The following is a 17086-nucleotide window of genomic DNA, read 5'->3' as shown; positions in this document are numbered from 1 at the left end:
CAGTTCACAGCTCCAAACCAAAATTGTTTAGAAAATAAACAAAAACAATATTAAAAAAGAACAGTGACAGTTCAAACACAGCCTACATTGTTGAGGAGTTGAGAAAGGACAAGAAATTTCCTATATTAAAGGATAGTAAATTTCTAACAGAAAATTCATTTCATAAAGCAAATGAAATAAGAAGCATTGCTTTTCAATTGAAGCTTTCACAACTTCAGGTTAAAGAAGTCCTGATCCAACTCGCAGGAAGTGCAAACATCATCTTTTTAGAGCAACCAGAAAAAGCAATAAATGTTAGCCTTGCCAACAACAACACGCCCTGAGAATTAATTGAAATAAATGTGTTTATTCTTTCATTTGAAGTTAGCTTTCATCTTTCCCGCTTGGTACCAATACTTCTTACAGAGAGTTATCATGCTGTCACATCCTGGTGTCCAATGGAGATTGGACTGAAGTTGCACTGTCACTTTGAGGATCTATCAGTAAGCTGAAATAATTCTTACGGAACCAAAAAAAACAAAAAAAAAATTTGAGTTTGCAAAATATCTTTTACAACTTTGATATTCCAAAGCACCTTATTGCAATGGAACATTTTTTTGAAGTGTATTGTGTGTTATTAAATAGGAGTCATGGCATGCAATTTGTGCACATCAAGTTCCTACAGACAACAATGAGATAACAACAAATTAATTTGTCTTTGTGTTGTAGGTTGGCGTCATAGAATAGTCCAACACTGAAATATATCTTCTGGTTCAATAAGTCAGTTTCAGTTCTTTCAAAGAGCAATTGAATTAGCCTTGTTCTTTGCCCACATCCCTGAAATTCTTTGCTCCTTTGTCTTCTGCTCTCTCCATAGGCCCAACCTTCCACATCCTTGGCTCTACAGGCCAACAACCATCTGGGATAATTACACTCTCCAATGCTTTTTTAAAATTCATTCACAGGATGAGGGCACCTCTGGCAAGGCTAATATTTGTTGCCAAACCTTAATTGCCCAGATGGCAGTTGAGAGTCAACCACATTGCTGAGAGTCTGGAGTCACATGTAGAGCAGACCAGGCAAGGACAGCAGTTTTCTTGTCTAAAAGACAATAACAAACCAGATGGGTTTTTTTCTGACAATCAGTAATGGTTTCATGGTCATCATTAGACTCCTAATGCCAAATTTCAATTGAATTCAAAATCCACCATCTGCTATGGTAGAATTTGAACCTGGTCCCCAGAACATTACCCAGGATTAACAGTCCAACAATAATACCACTGGACCATCACATCCCTGCTGCCTCTTACACATTCTCAATTGTCATTATTCCACCACTACAGGCCATGTTCCAAGGTGCTAAGCTCTACAGTTCCTTCCATAAACCTGTCTGCCTCTAACCTCTACCTTTATGATGTTCCTTAAAATCTCTGAAGGAATAGATATAGGTTGCAACATCAAGGGGGCAAGAAGACAAGGGCTGCAGAGGTTTGGATCTTCTACTTCCAAAGGCAATGAAAATCTCTTTATATCCACAAACAAACATTCATGCCCTCCACAACTGATGCACAGTAGCAGCAGTGTGTACCATCTACAAGATGCACTGCAGCAACGCACCAAGAATCCTTCAGCAACATCTTTTAAACCTGTGACTCCTACCACCTAGGAGAAAAGGGGCAGCAGATACATGGGAACACCACTACCTGACTGTTTCCCTCGAAGCCACACACCATCTTGACTTGGAATTATATCACCATTGCTTCAGTGTTGGTGGGTCAATGCCCTGGAACTCTCTCCCTAATTGTACTTCTGCACTTGCATAACGCATGAACTGCAGCAGTTCAAGAAGGCATTTCCTATACCTTGTCCAGGGCAATTAAGGATGTCAATAAATACTGGCCTAGCCAACAACATAATTTTATATACAAAATTTGGCTTGAACATAGGAGACAGAGAGTGATGGTAGAGGTTGGTTTTTCAGATTGTGACCAATCAGGTGCTGGAAGGTTTAGTGCTGCATCCACTGATTGTTGTCATTCTCATCAGTGATTTGAATGTGAATATAGATGGAATAGTTTGTAAGTTTGCAGATGACGCCAAAATTGGTGAGGTAGTAGACAGTGAAGAAGGTTATCTTGAGTACAATGCGACCTTGATCCAATGGCCAGTGGGCTGAGGAGTGGCAGATGGACTTTAATTTAGGTAAACATGAGGTGTTGCATTTTGATAAGGTAAATTCAGGCAGGACTTATACACTTAATGGTAGCATCCTGGGGAGGGTTGCTGCACAAAGAGACGTTGGGTGTTGGTTCATCTTTCCTTGAAGGTGGAGTCACAGGTAGTCAGGATTGTGAATTGGATATGGTGCCAAACAAGATGTGTCCTGGATCATGTTAAGCCTCTTGAATACAAACAGAAATTGCTGGGAAAACTCGGCAGATCTGGCAGCATTTGTGGATAGAAAGCAGAGTTAACATTTCAGGTCAATGACTCTTCTTCAGAAATTCCATCACACGCCTGCCACGTACTTCATAGATAGTGGGCTGGCTTTGGGAGTCAAGAGGTGGGCTAATGGCTGTAAGATTGTCAGGCTCTGGTGTAAAGTATTTATATGGCAGGTCCAAGATAACAAAGTGTGAAGCTGGATGAACACAGCAGGCCAAGCAGCATCTCAGGAGCACAAAAGCTGACATTTCGGGCCTAGACCCTTCATCAGAGAGGGGTTGGGGTGAGGGTTCTGGAATAAATAGGGAGAAAGGGGGAGGCGGACCGAAGATAGAGAGAAAAGAAGATAGGTGGAGAGGAACTTCACCTCCACGCTTACTTCTTTAACCGGGAGCCTAACACTCCCTCCACTGACTCCTTCACCTGCCTCTCACACAAGTCCTCTTCCTGGACATCACCCCCAGGCCTCCTACCCTCCCTCGACCTCTTCATCTCCAACTGCCGTCGAGACATTAACCGCCTCAACCTCTCCACCCCTCTCACCCACTCCAACCTCCTCCCCCGCAGAACGGGCAGCCCTCCGCTCCAACCCCAACCTCACCATCAAACCCGCAGACAAGGGTGGCACAGTGGTAGTATGGCGCACTGACCTCTACATCGCCGAGGCCAGACGCCAACTCTCTGACACCTCCTCCTGCTGCCCCCTTGATCATGACCCCACCCCCGAGCACCAAAACATCGTCTCTAATACCATCCATGATCTCATCGCCTCAGGGGACCTCCCACCCACAGCCTCCAACCTCTTTGTTCCCCAATCCCGCACGGCCTGTTTCTATCTCCTTCCCAAAATCCACAAACCTGCCTTCCCTGGTCGACCCATTGTCTCAGCCTGTTCCTGCCCCACCGAACTCATCTCCACCTGTCTGGACTCCATTTTCTCCCCCTTGGTCTAGGAACTCCCTACCTACGTCCGTGACACCACCCATGCCCGCCACCTCCTCCAGGACTTTCAATTCCCTGGCCCCCAACACATTTTCACCATGGACTCCAGTCCCTATACCCCTGTGTTCCTCATGCAGATGGCCTCAAGGCCCTTCGCTCCTTCCTGTCCCACAGGCCAACTAGTCCCCCTCTACTGACACACTCATCCGCCGAGCCGAACTCGTCCTCACCCTCAACAACTTCTCTTTGAATTCCTCCCCCTTCCTACAGACAAAGGGGGTGGCCATGAGTACCCGCATAGGCCCAAGCTATGCCTGCCTTTTTGTAGGTTACGTGGAACAGTCCCTCTTCCGCACCTACACAGGCCCCAAACCCCACCCCTTCCTCCGTTACATTGATGACTATATCGGCGCCGCCTCCTGCTCCCCAGAGGAGCTTGAACAGTTCATCCACTTCACCAAAACCTTCCACCCCAACCTCAAGTTCACCAGGGCCATTTCCAACACATCCCTCACCTTCTCAGTCTCCACCTCAGGTAACTAGCGAGAAACTGATGTCCATTTCAAGCCCACCAACTCCCACAGCTACCTAGAATACACCCCCTCCCACCCACCCTCCTGCAAAAATTCCATCCCCTATTCCCAATTCCTCCACCTCCACCGCATCTGCTCCCAGGATGAGGCATTCCACTCCTGCACATCCCAGATGTCCACGTTCTTCAAGGACCGCAACATTCCCCCCGCAGTGGTCAAGAACGCCCTTGACCACGTCTCCCGCATTTCCTGCAACACACCCTGCCCCCGCCACAACCACCCCAACAGGATCCCCCTCGTTCTCACGTACCACCCCACCAACCTCCGGATACAACGCATCATCCTCCGACACGACTGCCATCTACAATCTGACCCCACCACCCAAGATATTTTTCCATCCCCACCCTTGTCTGCCTTCCGGAGAGACCACTCTCTCCGGGACTCCCTTGTCTGCTCTACACTCCCCTCCAACCCCACCACAACCGGCACCTTCCCCTGCAACCGCAGGAAGTGCTACACTTGCCCCCACACCTCCTCCCTCACCCCTATCCCAGGCCCCAAGATGACTTTCCACATCAAGCAGATGTTCTGCCAATGTGGTATACTGTATCCACTGTACCCGGTGTGGCTTCCTCTACATTGGGGAAACCAAGCGGAGGCTTGGGGGTCGCTTTGCAGAACACCTCCGCTCGGTTCGCAATAAACAACTGCACCTCCCAGTCGTGAACCATTTTAACTCCCCGTCCCGTTCCTCAGACGAAATGTCCATCATGAACCTCCTGCAGTGCCACAATGATGCCACCCGAAGGTTGCAGGAACAGCAACTCATATTCCACTTGGAAACCCTGCAGCCCAATGGTATCAATGTGGACTTCACAAACTTCAAAATCTCCCCTTCCCCCACTGCATCCCTAAACCAGCCCAGCTCGTCCCCCCACCCCCCCACTGCATCCCCAAACCAGCCCAGCTCGTCCCCTCCCCCCACTGCATCCCAAAACCAGCCCAACTCATCCCCTCCCCCCACTGCATCCCAAAACCGCCCAGCCTGTCTCCGCCTCCCTAACCTGTTCTTCCTCTCACTTATCCCTTCCTCCCACCTCAAGCCGCATCTCCATTTCCTACCTACTAACCTCATCCCGCCTTCTTGACCTGTGCGTCTTCCCTGGACTGACCTATCCCCTCCCTACCTCCCCTACCCTCTCCTCTCCACCTATCTTCTTTTCTCTCCATCTTTGGTCCGCCTCCCCCTCTCTCCCTATTTATTCCAGAGCCCTCACCCCATCCCCCTCTCTGATGAAGGGTCTCGGCCCGAAACGTCAGCTTTTGTGCTCCTGAGATGCTGCTGGGCCTGCTGTGTTCATCCAGCTTCACACTTCGTTATCTCGGATTCTCCAGCATCTGCAGTCCCCATTATTTCTGATATGGCAGGTCCAGTTGAGTTTCTGGCCATTGGTGACTCTTTGCATTTGAACTGAGCAGTGAGGAAAAGTTAAACAGCTTGTGATGCCGACTTATCTGCAGCCTGCCACGATGCAGATCAACCTTAGTTCAGGAGTTCCAAAATCTTTAATTTTTATTTTGCAAATGTCAAATGAACACCTCTGCATTTCCTGAAATTAAGATGTCAGTCCACCTTTTAGCTCGCAACAGGGGCACTCCTCTGTAATAAGAGATAACAAGGTGTAGAGCTGGAAGAACACAGCAAGCCATCCAGCTTTACACCTTGTTATCTCGGATTCTCCAGCATCTGCAGCTCCTATAATCTCTGATACCACTCTGTAATAATTTATTTCTCCACAAGTGCATAAGGGGCCTGTTCTGAGGCCATAACACCCTTGCAAGAAACATCCACATCCTGAAAACAAAGGTCAATTTTGTTTCGTAGAAAGGTGTTCTTTTAACTTGCTCACCTCTTTGTTGAAGCATTGATCACCTTTTTGGGCTTGGTGTCTCTTTACTCCTGACTGCACTTAAGGAAGTAGCTTGCATAACTTTTACCATGATAAAGGATTGCTGTCATTATTTCCCACCGCTCACTGGACAATGCACATGCAGAGTTGTCAGGTTCAGCATTAGCTGTGGCTCGGGTGTGCTCTCACCTGGTCACAAATTCAAAGTCTGCTGCGGAGGCTTGTGCAAAGAAGTTAGACCGATGCTCAGTCTGCAGCATTGAGGCAGTCCTGCACTGTTGATGCTGCCACCTCTCAGAGACCCTGTGCTTTTGGCCGGGGTTGAGGGGAGGTGAGTGCAGTGAACGGATGTGCGACAGAAAATACAATATCCGACAGCTCTAATTCAAAGAACAGCAAAGCAAGGTCTCTCCAGTTTCCTAATATCTATCCATCAACTGACACCAGTAACGATTAGATAACAAATGGCCATTGCAACTCTTGATGGGATCTTAAGACCATAAGACCATAAGACATTGGAGTGGAAGTAAGGCCATTCGGCCCATCATGTCCACTCCGCCATTTAAATCATGGCTGATGAGCATTTCAACTCCGCTTCCCTGCACTCTCCCCGTAGCCCTTGATTCCTTTTGAGATCAAGAATTTGTCGATCTCTGCCTTGAAGGCATCCAACGTCCCAGCCCCCACTGCACTCCATGGCAATGAATTCCACACGCCCACCACTCTCTGGCTGAAGAAATGTCGTCTCATTTCAGTTTTAAATTTATCCCCTCTAATTTTAAGGCTGTGCCCACGGGTCCTAGTCTCCCCGCCTAACGGAAACAACTTCCTAGTGTCCACCCCTTCTAAGCCATACATTATCTTGTAAGTTTCTATTAGATCTCCCCTCAACCTTCTAAACTCTAATGAGTAGGATCCCAGGATCCTTAGCCATTCATCATACGTTAAACCTACCATTTCAGGGATCATCCGTGTGATTCTCTGCTGGACACGCTCCAGGGCTAGTATGTCCTTCGTGAGGTGTGGGTCCCAAAATTGGACACAATATTCTAAATGGAGCCTAACTAGAGCTTTATAAAGCCTCAGAAATACATCGCTGCTTTTATATTCCAATTCTCTTGAAATAAATGACAACATTACATTCATTTTCTTAATTACGGACTCTACCTGCAAGTTAACCTTTAGAGAATCCTGGACCAACACTCCCAGATCCCTTTGTACTTCTGCTTTGCAAATTTTCTCACCATTTAGAAAATAGTCCATGCCTGTATTCTTTTTGCCAAAGTGCAAAACCTCACATTTACTCACATTGAATTTCATCAGCCATTTCCTGGACCACTCTACTAAACTGTCTAAATCTTTCTGCAGCTTCCCCACCTCCTCAGTACTACCTGCCCGTCCACCTATCTTCGTATCATCGGCAAACTTCGCCAGAATTCCCCCAGTCCCTTCATCCAGATCATTAATATATAAAGTGAACAGCTGCGGCCCCAACACTGAACCCTGCAGGACACCACTCATCACCGGTTGCCATTCCGAAAAAGAGCCTTTTATCCCATCTCTCTGCCTTCTGTCAGACAGCCAATCCTCAAACCAAGCCAGTAGCTCACCTCGAACACCATGGGCCCTCATCTTGCTCTACACAGATTAGTTGTGCATTTCCTACATTACAACAGTCACCAACACTTCTAAAATTTAATTCATTTGGTGCAAAGCCAATTTTCTGAAATATTGAAAAATGCTGAAGAAGCATTTGCAGCTCTTAGCGATAGCCTTAGATATTTTTAGCGGAACAGTTTAGGGTTTTGTGATGCACCTCTGCAGCATGATGGAACTTGATCCTGGGTCTTCTGGCTCAAAGGTAGGACATGACCACTGCATCACAAGACCCTAGTCAGCAATACCCTTAAACTGTCATAGACGAATATCAGTGGGAAACTAGTCAACAGTTTGAATAAGAGGCATATGGTAGTTAATGAGATTTGCATCATTGCTTACCTATTTCACCAGAAGACCATTCAGTAACTAAGTGGTTTCTAAGGTAACCAGCAGCTTTATGGCAGTTATTGATGAAAAAAACGTTTCTTAGAGAGTACTTTCCCTGTGGGGTTCTTCCAAATTAAACTGATGGGTAGAATCAGAGCATCTGTCGTTTAAAATATTAATGGTTAATTTATTTTTCATAAACAAATTAGCCCCAAGGCAATTTGTGCAAATATCAGTCAAAAATAAAAAAAAGGTTCTGTAAGTTGTCCTTGCTGATGGCCCAGTGCTAATGAAACAAGTCAATTCCAGTTCTATAGCACAACTCAAACTCAGGAACCAGAACTGAGGGATATTGTGTTTGTTTAACCATGCTAAACATAAACCAATTAATGCCTCTTATCCAGGGAAAGACATCAATCTTTCTCCACAGTCTCTCTAAGTCAGGTTCTACCTGTTTGCATTCTGTTTTACTTTGTGAGGAACAAATTCTTATTGAAAATTAAACATTTGGAAAGGTTGCAAGAGAAAAGAGCAGTTGAGATCGTTACTCACAAATCAGTCGAGATAGTGAAGCAAGTTGGAAAACGATACACAATTCAACAAAACAGTGGGATTCATTTCCAAATAGAATAGAAAAAGTTGTAGTAGTACCATGTAGTGAGACCCAGGTAGCATTCAGATTTTCACTGACAGGTGGAAAATAGCATTCACACCACACAGACAACAAGGTGTGGAGCTGGATGAACACAGCAGGCCAAGCAGCATCTTAGGAGCAGGAAGGCTGATGTTTCGGGCTTAGACCCCATGAAGGGCCTACGCTGGAAATGTCAGCCTTCCTGCTCCTCTGATGCTGCTTGGCCTGCTGTGTTCATCCAGCTCCACATCTTGTTATCTCGGATTCTCCAGCATCTGCAGTTCCTATTATCTCTTCACACCACACATGTGCCAGACAATAGCCTCATACATGCCAAACGACAGCCATCACCAATAAGTGTTGACCATCTCCTTTTAGATTCTGAGGCACTGCCATTGTTGAATATCTCCCCATCAACATCCTGTTGCTTGCCATTAACCACAACCTGAGCTGGATCAGCCGTATAAATACTGTGGCTAGAAAAGCAGGTTCGAGGCGAAGAATTCCGCAGCAAGTAACTAGCCACTTGACTGTCCAGAGCCTGTGCACCATACATAAAACACACAACAGGAATATGCTGGAATACGCTGCCAGACTGGATGAGTGCAGTTTCAACAACATTCCCCCAACAACTTGGCACTATCCAGGACAAAACAGCCCACATCGTTGGTACCATATCCACCATCTTCAATATTCACTCCCTTCACCACCGGTGCTCAGTTGCAACAATTTTTAACATCTACAAAGAGCTTTGCAGTAACTCACCCAGTCTTCAAACTACAACTGAGTGATAAACAATTATTCACGTTCTTGACAAATAATGCGTTGCAGCTGGCAAATGCCTGGGAAGGAAGAGAACTGTCAGGCGCATTGTAAGATTCCAAAGAAAGATGATGGAGGTATCTGGCCGCCATCATGAGATTATGGGAGGACCTAGGGTTGTCCATAAAGCTATCCATCATTGATTGTGTGTTTTCTGGATTGGATGTACAGATTAGGGGATGTGGCTTACAATGAGATCAATGTTACATTTAATTATTGTAATACAAGAAGTATAGAAGTGTTTGTATTCAGCTGGGGAAAGCTAGAGTGTCATTGGTCTCTTCCAATCTGAGCTGTGTTTCAGAGGGCAACTGGGCCCACATAAAAGCCAGATTTGGGGTGGTCACTGGCCTTTCCCCCATGTGTGGTAATACCATCATAGACGAATAGAGTAATACAGCATGGAAACAGGCCCTTCAGCCCAAACTGGGCAAGCTGACACGGTGCCCACTCAGCCAGTTCCAATTCCCCGCATTTGGCCCATATCCCACTAAACCCCTCCCATCCATGTAATTATGTATCTGTTTTTAAACATTGCTACTGTAACTGCCTCAACCACTTTGTCTGGTAGCCCATTCCATAAATGCACCGCTGTCTGGGTGAAGAAGTTGCCCCTCAGGTCCTTCTTAAAACTTTCCCCTCTCACCTAGACCTGTGCCCTCTAGTTTTCAATTCCCCATCCCTGGGAAAAAAAGATTTTGTGCATTCATCCTATCTATGCCTGTCATGATTTTGCACACCTCACTAAGGTCATCCCTCTTTCTCCTCTGTTCCAAAGAATAAAGTCCTTTCCTGGTCAACTTCTCCCTATAACACAGGCCTACTAGCCTCAGCAACATCTTCATAAATCCTCCTTGCACACTTTCTAGCTTAACAATGTCTTTCCTATAACAGGGTGACCAAAATTGGATACAATATTCCAAGTGCAGCCTCACCAATGGCTTATACAACTGTAACATACCGTCCCAGCTCCTACTCTCAGTGCCTCAACCGATGAAGGCCAGCATGCTAAATGCCTTCTTCACCACCCTGTCCACTTGTGACGCTACTTTCAATGAATTATGTACTTGTATTCCTAGGTCCGTCTGTTCCACAACACTCCTCAGGACCTTACCATTTACCATATAAGTCCTACTTTGGTTTGATTTTCCAAAATACAACACCTCACACTCACCTGTATTGAACTGCATTGACAATTCTCAGCCCACTTCATCATCTAATCAGGATGTAATTTTCGAGAACCTTCCTCACCATTAACGATATCTCCTAACTTTGTATCATTCACAAACTTACTATTCATGCCTTGTACATTCACATCCAGATTATTTATGTAAATAAGAAATAACAAGGGTCCCTGAGGAGCACCACTAGTCACAAGCCTCCAGTCCAAGCAACAACCTTAAACCATCACCCTCTGCTTCCAACCATTGAGCCAATTTTGAACTTATTTAGGCGGATCTGGCTGCAACCTAACCATCATAACTAGTCTGCTGCGCGGCACCTTGTCAAAGGCCTTACTAAAGCCCATATAGACAAGATCCGCTGCACTATCTTCATCTATCCCCTTAGTTACCTCTTCAAAAAACTCTGAAAGATTTGTCAGATATGGTTTGCCACTCACAAAGCCAAGCTGACTATCCCTAACCACACCTTGACTACCCAAATGTTGGTTGATCCTGTTCCTCAGTATCCTCTCCAATAACGTGCCTACCACTGATGACCAGCTCATTGGCCTGTAGTTCCCTGGTTTGTCTTTGCTAACTTTCTTGAACAATGGAACCATATTAGCCACCGTCCAGTCTTCCAGAACTTCACCAGTGGCTAAAGGTGAAGAAAAGTCTCTGCAAAGGCCTTTGTAATTTTTTCCTTAGCCTCCCACAATGTCCGAGGATGGACTTGATCAGGCCCAAGGGATTTATCCCCCGTAATGCGATCTAAAGCTGCAAAAACCTCTTTTCTGGTAATATGTATGCAGTCCAAAACATCCCCACTTATTTCCCTTATCTCCTTAGCATCCATGATTCTCAACTCAGTAAACACTGAGGAGAAATATTGATTAAAATCTCGCCCGTTTCCAGTAGCTCCACACACAGATAGCCATGCTGATCTTTAAGGGTACCTATTCACTCTTTTACTCTCAATATAGCTATAGAACCTCTTGGGATTATCTGTAACCTTATCTGCCTGATCCATCTCATACCTTCTTTTTGCTCTTCTAATTTCCCTCTTACGAGTGCTCCTACACTTTTTATTGTCATCTAGGGGTTTACTTGAGCCTGATAGTTTAGACTCAATGTACGCTTTCTTCTTTTTCCTGACCAGAGTGTCAATATCCCTCATTAGCTAGGAATCCCTAAACCTGCCAGCTTTTCCCCTTCACCCTAACTGGGGCATACTGTCCCTGGGCTGTTGATATCACACGTTTAAAAACCTCCCATTTGCTGGTCATTGATTTTCCTTTAAACAGACTCACCCAATCAACTGCTGCTAGGCCCTGCCTAATAGCCTCAAAATTAGTCCTGCTCCAGTTTAGCACCTTAACCTGTGGGCCTGTCCTATCTTTTTCCATAACTATGTTAAAACTGAGAGAGTTATGGTCCTGGACCCAAAGTATTCTCCAAATGACACTACAGTCACTTGCTTCAGTCATGACCTCATTTCCTAAGGAGAGGTGCAGTGTTGCACCCTCCCAAGCAGGGCCCTCAGCATATGATTTAAGAAATTTTCCAGGATACATTTGACAAATTCCACCCCATCCAAGCCTTTTTCACTTTGGGTGGCCCAATCAATACTGGGGAAATTAAAATCTCCAACCAATACTACTCTGTTATCCCTACAGGTATCTGCAATCTCTCCACACATCTAGACCTCTAGTACCCACTGGCTATTTGGGGGTCTATAATACAGCCCCAGAAGCGTGACCATCCCCTTCTTGTTTCTAAGTTCTAACAATATGGCCTCATTTGATGGCCCCTTTGAGAACATCCTCTCTAAGCACTGTTGTTACATCCACCCTTATCAAAAGGGCAACTCCCACTCCTCACTTACTCGCACTTCTGTCACACCTGCAGCATCTTTATCCTGGAACATTGAGCTGCCAGTCCTGCCCATCTCTCAGCCATGTTTCAGTTATGACTGTAACATCCCAGTCCCCAGAGCCAAAACTTGTTCCGAGCTCATCTGCCTTACCAACCAGGCTCCGTGCATTGATATAAATGTACTTTAAACCAGAAGTCTTTCCTTCCCATTACTGTGCCCCTGGCTATCCTAATTAGTAAACTTGCTCTCAATGGCGAATGTATTTTCTCTTGACTTCTCGATGGTCACTCTCTTATTCAGAGTCCCGACCCCCTGCCAATTTAGTGTAAACCCTCCCGGCATCACTTGCAAATCTGCCCACAAGGATATTGAACCCTCTCTAGTTCAAATGTAACCCCTCCCTCTTGTACAGGTGACCTGTACCCGAGAAGGGATCCCAATGGTCCAAGAACTGAAAACGCTGCCCCCTAAACCAGCTCCTCAGCTGCGCATTCATCTGGCATAACTTTCTATTTCTATCCTCACTGGTATCTGGCACTGGGAGTAATCTGGCGATCATCATAGGAACCCTACAGTGTGGAAACAGGCCATTTGGCCCAACAAGTCCACACCGCCCCTCCGAAGACCGTCCCACCTAGACCGATTCCCCTAATTTCCCATGTCTGACCCACCTAACCTAAACATCCCTGGGCACTATGGGCAATTTTAGCACAGCAAATTCACCTACCCTGCACATTTTTGGGCTGTGGGAGGAAGCTGAAGCACCTGGAGGAAACCCACGCAAACACTGGGAGAATGTGCAAACTCTACACAGGTCGTCACCTGAGGCTGGAATTGAACCCGGGTCCCTGGCGCTGTGAGGCAGCAGCGCTAACCACTGAGCCATCCTGCTTTTTATTTCTTACCTAACTCCCTATACTCAAATTGAATAGGTACCTTTGCCTACCGATATCATTTGTACCAATCTGCGCAATTACCTCTGGCAGTTCACCGTCCCCCTTCAGAATGTTCTGCAACCGGTCAGAGACACCTTGACCCTGGCATCCAGGATATCCTTGTGTCTCTTCTGCGGCTACAGAATCTCCTGTCTGTCCCCCTCCCAACTGAGTCTCCTATCAATATCGTTCTGTCTGACTGTACCCTTTCCTTTGGAGCCTCAGGGCCGGTCATAGTGCCACTGACCTGACTGCTGCTGCTAGCTCCTGAAAAGTCACTCCCCCACCCAGCAACAGTATCCAAAGTGGTATACCGGTTATTGAGGGGAATGGCCACAGGAGAACCCTGGAGTATCTGCCCTTCCCCTTTACCTCCTCTGGTGGTCACCCAGCTACCTGCAGCCTGCACCTGAGGAGTGACCACTTCACTATAGCTCTTATCAATGTTGTTTCGCTGCACTCAGTATGATCTTGAGTGAATGCAGCTCTAGTTCCCTAATGAGGTCTGTCAGGAGCTGCAGTCAGGTGCACTTCTCACAAGTGTGGCCATCGGGACTTTGGAAGTGACTCTATTCTCCCACTTCCTGCAAGAGAAGCATGCCACTGATCTAACCACCATCTGTAGATAGAAAAGACCCCTTCACTCTACCTCTACCCAGCCTCCTCACACCAACATCTCTTGAGCAAAAGCTTCAGCACTTCTAATCTAACAGTGGTCTACTGTCTTAATGACTTTATCCCTTGTACACCTTTATTTTGCCAGGCATCCTCCACACAAAACCTTTTCTCTTTCGGTCAGAGAAGAGAAAATAGGAAACACCGACTTAAAGTTTCAGGTTTATCTGCACCTCTGCACCAGCTGTGCCCCTGGCTATCCTAATTAGTAAACTTGCTCTCAATGGCGAATGTATTTTCTCTTGACTTCTCGATGGTCCCTCTCTTATTCAGAGTCCCAACCCCCTGCCAATTTAGTGTAAACCCTCCCGGGCAACACTTGCAAATCTGCCCACAAGGATATTGAACCCTCTCTAGTTCAAATGTAACCCCTCCCTCTTGTACAGGTGACCTGTACCCAAGAAGAGATCCCAATGGTCCAAGAACTGAAAACGCTGCCCCCTACACCAGCTCCTCAGCCGCGCATTCATCTGGCATAATTTTCTATTTCTATCCTCACTGGTGTCTGGCACTGGGAGTAATCTGGCGATCATCATAGAATCCCTACAGTGTGGAAACAGGCCATTTGGCCCAACAAGTCCACACCATCCCCTCCAAAGACCATCCCACCTCGACCCATTCCACTAATTTCCCATGTCTGACCCACCTAACCTAAACATCCCTGGTAGTAGCTGCTGTAGAGTCATGCTGACTGTAATAATGCCCAGCCACTCTGTGATTCACTGCCCTCCTTTGTTGTTCTCATGGAAAGTGCCCTATAGTGATCTCCTGTACAGCTAGGTTGGCTGTGACAATATCTCCCAGAATTCCACTATGATGACTTTCAGCTGCCCTCTGACTCGCTCTGAATATAGCTCGCTTGTATTGCTGAACACAGAACTCCTCCTTCATATTTCCTCCTATAACATGGCGTCAATGAATAATCCCAATCAATCTCTCACATTGACGCTACAGCAGGGCTAGATATGAGGTGAGGAAGACTCCTATTATTGGAGGGTTTTGGGAACCAGAAATCCATATTCATTTATTTCTTCCAATTCTCTCTCCACTCAGCATGTCATGTCCAAATTACTCACATACCAGATTCCAAAATATTATTTTCTGGAATAAATTTAAACTCAAATGCATATTCAGTAACAAGTTTTGATATTTGCAATGACAGGTATGCTTTAGACTCAAGACTTTCATTCATTGAAAAGGCAATTTCTCCGTTATCCCTCAGTGAGAGCTTTCTTATTTCTCACGCAGAGGGTCCTGGGTTTGAGCCTCACTCCCATTTGAGGCAGCCATTCCCAGTGAAGTTGTGAAGACAGCTGCTTTGCCAGGCATTACATCTTTTAGATCAGATGTTAAACTAAGGGCCAAAATTGTTACAGAGATATTAGGAACTGTCAATGCTGGAGAATCTGAGATAACAAGGTGTAGAGCTGAATGAACACAGCAGGCCAAGCAGCATCAGAGGAGCAGTTAAGCTGACGTTTCAGGTTTCAGAAGAAGGGTCTGGTCCCAAAACATCAGCCTTCCTGCTCTTCTGATGCTGCTTGGCCTGCTGTGTTCATCCAGCTCTACACCTTGTTATCTTAAACTCAGGGCCTCTTTGCCCTTTTAGATGATTTAAAAAGATCCCAACGCAATAATGTGAAATATGGCAGTGAAACTATTCCCAGTGCCCTGGCCAATATTTATCCCTAAGCCACATCACCAATACGGATGATCTGTTCACTGTTATATTGATATATGTGGGAGCTTACTGCTTGCAAAATAGATGAAAGCCTGGTTCCAGACATGAATGTTTCAGAAGCAATTTCCATTTGAATGGTATCTACAGGTCTGCTCCCCGGTTAATTTGATCCTGAAACATAAATTTATCATTTGTACTTAAAAGATGTTCTGATTCTATCCTCCAGTTTAATTCAATATAAATTTGAAAATTTATGAACACATAGTTTTATCAATAAATGCTATGAAATTACTGGGTTAATCAAATTATTCCAGGACAGGCTCTTATTGTGATTCTGTGCTTGTCAGATGTGAGTCGTAAGAGCAATAGGATTGCATTGCTCATGAATACTTGTGATGAGATTTCAAATGTGTTCTTTCAAGAAAGCATTTACCAGCTTACTACAAACAGTGGCCAGAGGGAAGTATCTTGAAGCCATGCAAAAATAATGTCCATTCAAATGTGGGATTCTTTAGCAGTATATCTGTGAGTGTGGTGGAGACTGATCCATACTTGGCATTCAAAAATAATAGGATAATTATCTGAGGTTTTGTTGAAAAAGATAGATTCTGTTGAAGTTTTTTTTATCTTCCAGCCATCTGGATATATTGCAAGAATAATAATTTAATTGGGGGAGGGGGTACAAGTTTAAAAGAGATGTGCGAGGCAAGTTTTTGACACAAAGGATGGTGAGTGCCTGAAACATGCTGCCAGAGGAAGTGGTGGAAGCAGATATAATAGCAGCTTTCAAGAAACAAACTGGATGAATATATGAATAGGAATGGAATAGAGGGATACAAATCCTGTAATTGAAGACAGTTTTAGTATGGAAGGGCAAAACGTGTCAGTGCAGACTTGGAGGGCCGAAGGGCCTGTTCCTGTATTGTATTGTTCTTCGTTCTTTAAGAAGTTAATTATTTACTAAGAATTACCAAAGTGAAACAACATTTATTCATTTATTTGTTATCGTTTACTCTCACATTCTCGAAAATTGTCCTGATAAGTGTGAGGCAAAATGCTTCCATTAAAATGTGCCTTTTAATACTCAGGTTTTGCCTGACACATTATCTTAAGAGAAAATAGTTGCAGGGAGAATGGAAAACAGCAGAGGTATGAAAGAACAAATTTTCAATTGCACTAAAATTATCAACTGTATATTTGAGTATATCACATCTCGGCACTTGTATAAAATGCCTCAGAATATATATTCCTTCCATTGTGGCCTGAGGAAAACCTGAAGAACATCAAGATCTTAATGCACGTGGAACTTTGGTATAATTAATCAACTGCAAGACGGTATGTCTGAAAAAGCAACTGTTCCTGAATCTCAACTAGGTGAATATTACCCAGAAAGGAAAGAACAAGGGAAGATCAAAAAGCATTTCAATATTTTTTATTGCATAAAAACACAAAAAGCTGCACATTTTCATATTTTCTGATTTGTATAATCTTGTAGAAAATTCTGC

The sequence above is a fragment of the Stegostoma tigrinum genome, chromosome 14, assembly GCF_030684315.1.
Source record: "Stegostoma tigrinum isolate sSteTig4 chromosome 14, sSteTig4.hap1, whole genome shotgun sequence".
Classification (NCBI taxonomy): Eukaryota; Metazoa; Chordata; class Chondrichthyes; order Orectolobiformes; family Stegostomatidae; genus Stegostoma; species Stegostoma tigrinum.
This window is presented reverse-complemented; position numbering follows the sequence as displayed.